The sequence below is a fragment of the Clarias gariepinus genome, chromosome 18, assembly GCF_024256425.1.
Source record: "Clarias gariepinus isolate MV-2021 ecotype Netherlands chromosome 18, CGAR_prim_01v2, whole genome shotgun sequence".
In the NCBI taxonomy this organism is placed as follows: Eukaryota; Metazoa; Chordata; class Actinopteri; order Siluriformes; family Clariidae; genus Clarias; species Clarias gariepinus.
The window spans coordinates 22499362-22505525 of NC_071117.1; the positions used below are offsets into that span (position 1 = coordinate 22499362).

At 46.5% G+C, this 6164-nt stretch overlaps 1 pseudogene; it reads left to right on the plus strand.

Annotated features, from left to right (window-relative positions):
* Positions 1-204: 204 nt before the first annotated feature.
* LOC128506344 (uncharacterized) lies at positions 205-4703 on the plus strand (annotated as a pseudogene).
* The last annotated feature ends 1461 nt before the right edge of the window (positions 4704-6164 follow it).

Genomic DNA, 6164 nt, shown 5'->3' on the forward strand with positions numbered 1-6164 from the left:
CAGTTAGTAGCATGCCCACCAGAGGACCACAGTCACAAAGAACCACACTCGGCAGTAGCCCACACTTACACATCTGTTTGCTGTGTTTGTTGTTTTTTTTTCTCTCTTGCTTTTTGTTTTGTTTCTTTCTCTCACATCTGTGTCAGTCGTGGTTCTAGAACCCCATCAAAACATGTCTCGCACCACAGACCTGTCAGTCGCTGAAAAGATCTGAAGACATGGACAAGTGTTGCAACCGACAGCTTCCTACCTAAGGCTGCCGAAACACTAAAGTACCAGACGCCAGACCAGCTAGATGACAACTTAACGAGCCGTATGAAACAAGACCCAAGTCAGTGCTATAGTCCCAATGAACTGTCCAACATCACCGGCTCCTTATGTCACACACTCATTGTCGCATTAATTCTGCGCAACAGGCACGCCGCCTATCTACAGCAGGAGCTGGCGTGTGCAACAACGCATCAAGCAACTGAAACTGGAAGCTCAGGAGCGACAGAAAGGGGGTGACGAGGTAGAGCAGGACAAAGTGAAAATCACTGTGCTGCAAGCAATTCTGGCAACTACTACACGTGAAAGTGAACAAGGCAAGGCAAACTATGCTGATCTCTCCGACAGGCTGCAGTATGCAAAAGAGCTACTAGGAAAGGCCACGTCTGACCCCAGGGAGAAAAATGGCAGAATTAAAGCCCTCAAAACTCACCTGGACAAGCAAGGAACGAGCTCAGCTACCTCATGCGACAGATGGACCATAGCAAAGAAGAGTCCTACAGCGTCACCGAGGAACTCAAACCCCCCTGTGAATGGTGCCACGATCCGTCAAGGTAACGACATGCATGCATCTTAACCCTGTTGAGCAGGACCAGGTCCCCTGTTCTTGAACCGATACGTAGTGGAAGAAGCGACGGGCGGGGCGACGCATCCCCCAGCCCCCTTCAAAGAACCCTACCTCATGGCAGAACACTGGGAACCTGCTCCCTCCAGCCACAGAGCATCGCATGGCGCAGAACTTGACCAACTCGCCAGGCACCTTGATAAATTTATGCCACGTCTGCCAGGCAGCCAAGATTTCCAGACTTATGTATGAAAAGTGATCTCCATCTAGAAAAGAGACTCCACATAACTGACCAAGGTAAACTCTGGCTTTGAACAACATACAGCCCTAAAGTGTGCAGCTACCAAAAGTGTGCAGCGACCTAAAGTGTGCAGCTTACCCAAAGACTGACTACCATCTGCTCCGGGAAGCTCTCAACAAAGATTTCTGACCTTGAATCAGAACAATGATTCAACAAAGAAACTAGTCAAAAGTCTAACCTAATCCAGCTCAAGCCCAAGCCACAAATGAGCTGAAGTCATCACCAATGTCAAGACTTTTAAGAACTGATGAGAAGGATGATTAAAGAATTGTTCCAAACTGAAAAGGGGGGAAGAACAGACCACTGACACAGATCAACTGTCGTATACCTTTCACCACAGTAACATACTTTGGTCCTTCTAGGAAGGTACATACAGATATTTTATTCACTTTTGTAAACAAACACCTAATCACCCTCCTCTGTCTGCACTGCTAGGCCCAACCTCTGGTAGAGAGGAGTTGCTCCACACATGCGACACTAGTTTAGTTTCCTCAACCTATTTGTGTCCTTGTGGCCCTTTCTCTTTGTGTTTGTCTATTTTTTCCCCCTGCGTTTTCTCTTTCTTTGATCAGGGAATTATCTTAACCAAGCTTGAGTACAGCTCCAAAAATTAGGTTGACTCTTTCCACCCAAAGTGAAAGTAAATCGTTGTCAGCCAATCGAAACAACCCAATTTGGGATAAAGCCTAGCCAAAAGCACCCCATGTCGTTTTAAGTGTTCGTAACCAGACCATACGAGGTAACTAGGTTATGCACAATGAGTTAGTTGGTTATGGAGGTGTTGTTTGTGTCTTGTGTGTGCCTGTTCTCTCTCTCTATGTTTCTACTTCCAGTGCCCGCTGATGTTCGCGAATGGAACTTCACCGAGCAAAAAGGGGGATATGTAGCGAATAACAGGGCTCCCATAGAGAGAACAGTCAATGGATCACATTCCTGAACACCCTCTTCCAGCATGCATGGCACCATCCTGATAACCTTATCTGGTTTGCTATCTTAAGGGGGACGTCTGTAAAACTAAGAAACTTCACAAGGCCAGATGCTTTAAAGTAGACCCCGAAACTGAGGGTGTAAATCGGCGATCCGGTAAACAAAGAAGACAGTTTTACAGCTCCACCCCAAGCTGGGGAGGAAGAGGCCTCATCACACCTGGACAGTCTCTTGACCTCTGGAAGACATGCCTTTCCATGAACAAAGGCATACGGCATGGACACTATTTTAAACATCTTTAAAGTGTGCCAGTAGGGCAAAACGTATTTACATATATTTACTCAGGTCCTTTTATTCCTGTGTACATGTTTGATTAATCTGCATAACGTTCAAGGTGTAATCAGCATTTACAAACCTTTATATTAGATAAAGGAAGGAATGAGTGGGTAAGATATGTAATGTTTGGTGTCAATCTCAAGCTGGCTTTATTTCAAGAATGTTGGTGAACATGGGTAATTGGTAGCATGAACAGAGCTCATGCAAAATTACTTTTTATAAAGTATTAAAAACTCCAACCGGATGGGTCACACGTGACAGCCGAAACACCTGGCTAATTTATGCATGGAAGGAGGAACCACGTGAGGTGTGGCTAAGCCCTGCAATCACATCCGATTGGATGAATCACCTGTGGGACGGACTGACCCCCAAGGGACAAAAACCCTCAGGAAGTCCACAGGAAAAGAAGAAGAGAAGATATCATCACAACTGCAACCTACAACATCCTCCAAGCAGCTCGGGCTTCCGCCCTTGCGGGCGCTGCGCCGCCGCTGCTGGCGTCATCAGCTCTTCAAGAACTCTCAACGAGACTCCAAAGTCCCGCAACGAAGGAAACCTCAGGAGAAGTTCCAGAGCGCAGCCATCGGTAACCAGGCAACCAATGCCTCACCGAAGGGCTTTCCCGACTGACGTCATCTCTACAACAGCGCACCAACCAACCAGCAACGCCGTGATTCCCTTCGCTGGAGGTGAACCAAAGGATGAGAACGAAACATAACGCAAGTAAACAAACAATGCTGCATACCTTGCTGAAGTTGGTGCTCGTTTCATAACTAAACCGTAAGATTGAACCCAAGACTCTGCTCTTGTGACTTTCGTTGATCTAGTAACCAGTACTAGAATAACTTCATTCATTTTCACTTGCCAAACTGTTTGTATGTATGTATGTGTGTGTGTGTGCGTGCGTGCGTTCAAGTAGTGTAGTTTCATGTATCGTAGATTAGTCAAATAAATTCTCGTTTCTTTATAAAGAACTGTTGTCTTGGTCATGTATTTTAAAGTCTAAACATTTGCCCAGATCGTGTTACCTTGCTCATAAATTGCTAAATACTAGATTTTGTGTTATAGCCGTTGGCCATGTGATAACCAGAACTAGTAAGATACACTAAATTGTGCTAAACGCTGGACGGGTAGTCAATATAGTGTACGTTATAAAGTTTGATTCAATTAATCAAATTAAACCGAATCGTTAAAGATTCGATACAACTCTGACCCAGAGCTAAAAATTACTTATTAATGATAAAGGATGCGTTGGCATTGTGTTCACATTAAAATGTCTATATTTATTGGTAAACAATGCAAGCGTCATTCGTTGTCTTTATTATGTAAACCCTACGTATTAATGATGAAGAATGCCGGAAACTATTCATGGTCATTATTATGTTAAAACTCTACCTATATATTATGGTGGAGAAAGCCGGCAGCTATTCATTGTCATTATAACGTTAAAACGCTACAGCCGTATAAACGTGCAGCCGGACAAACGCACGTCACCAAAGCCCGTGTGAACACTCTCATTGACTCCCATGTGTAGAAAACACTCGCCGCTTGATCCGCGCTTACCGGACGCTACAAACGCAAAAAAACGCTCGATTTTAACGCCCGTGTGAACAAGGCCTCAGAAACTAAATAAATATGTATTAATTTATGTATATTTAAATGTCTTAGGTGTCTGCCATGTCTGCACTATAGGTCCTGCCCCCCTGCTCCCTTACTACCTACATAAAAGAATGTGATATTTTGTGTTTGATAAAATACTCATGTTGTCACAGTCAGGCCAGGCTGACTGGCCACGTGTCACTCTTTTTTTTTTATCTCCATGCTCCCTTGTGCTAGAACTGCAGGCTATGTCATTTTCCACAGAGAATTCCAAGGTCGCCTATATCATCACCCTCCTCACTGGAAAGGCCAGAGAGTGGGGGATGGCATTATGGGATGCCCAAGTTCCATGCTGTTTCAGGTATAAGACCTTTACTGATGAAATGAGGAGAGTTTTCGATCGCTCATTTATGGGACATCAGGAGGCAACCCAGATACTTCAACCTTGTCAAGGAACACGCTCTGTCTCAGACTACGCCATAGATTTCCGGACTCTGGCTCCCTCCTGTGATTGGGATGGAAGAGCCCTTTTTGACTGCTTCCTCTATGGACTCTCAGATCCAATTAAAGGTGAGCTCGCAGCTCGAGATCTCCCCTCGGATCTGCAGGGGCTCATCGACCTATCAACCCGCGTTGACGCCCGAAGAAGGATTTGGCGAAGTGAACAGCAGCCTTTACTCGCTCCTTACACCCCAGTACCTGTCCTAGTCCCCCCCGAGACACCCCCTGAACCCATACAGATCGTCGTACGCGCATTTCGACAAAGGAGCGTCAGTGCCACAGAGACGTCGGCGCCTGCTTCTACTGCGACCAGACAGGCCCACTAAAAGGGCAGGCCTCCCGTAATTCTGGGGATGCAGGGGGGCCCAACTTCTATTTCTTCCCCGGACCAGCGCTCATTTTTCTTAGTGACTGTGAACTATGATGATCGATCTTATGCCACTCATGCTTTAGTGGACTCCGGGGCGGACCAGAATCTAATTTCCTCCCCTACTGCCTCCAACTTTCGAGTCCCTCTCACTCTCTCTGTGCCAGCCTTTTTCTGTTCAGGCCCTTGATGGTAGCAGACTCACTCCCATTACCCATCGCACTGCCCTCATCACCCTACAGTTCTAGGCAACCACACGGAGACTATTTCCCTCCTGACCGTACATAATGCTCATGCACCCATTGTTCTGGGGCTCCCTTGGCTCAGATTACATAACCCCCACATTGATTGGATTAAAAGGAGCATCCTTGATTGGAGCCCTACCTGCCTCTCCTCATGTCTACGCTTAGCCCCTGTGGACCCGACCTTGCCAGCATCACGAGAGGAGATCCTTGACTTAACCAAGGTTCCCGCTGAATATCACGATTTGCGACAGGTGTTCAGTAAGTCACGGGCGATCTCCTTACCACCTCACCGCCCCTATGACTGCGTTATTGACCTGCTTCCCGGCGAAAGGCCATAAACCATTACATTAACGAATCACTCACAGCAGGCATTATCCGTCCATCGTTTTCTCCGGTGGGAGCGGGGTTTTTCTTTGTTGAAAAAAAAAAACAAGTCCCTCAGACCTTGTATTGATTAAAGAGGCTTAAACGAGATCACAGTAAAGAACCGTTACCCCCTCTTGCTGATGACGTCCGCCTTCGAACTTCTTCAGGATGCCCATGTATTTACCAAGCTTGACTTCCACCGTGTCAGGATACGGGAAGGCTATGAGTGGAAGACTGCCTTCAACACCCCCACGGGCCATTACGAATATCATGTAATCCCACTCGGTCTGACCAATGTTCCAGGCCCTGATAAACGACGTCCTTAGGGACTTCCTCAATGTTTTCGTCTTTGCTTATTTGGATGATATCCTAATCTTTTCACGCTCTGTAAGGGAACACAAACGTCATGTCTGCCAGGTCTTGCAATGGCTATTGAAAAACAAGCTCTACATTAAAACAGAAAAATGTGAGTTCAACTACACCTCCACTTCCTTTTTAGGCCACTCCATCTCCTTGGTAGGCATCCAGATGGACCCCGCAAAGGTCAAGGCAGTCACAGACTGGCCAGCACCCTCCTCGCGATGTGAACTTCAGCGGTTCCTGGGGTTCGCCAACTTTTATCGTCACTTCATCCAAAGTTATAGCACGGTGGCAGCCCCACTTACGGCACTAACCTCTTCCAAAACGCCA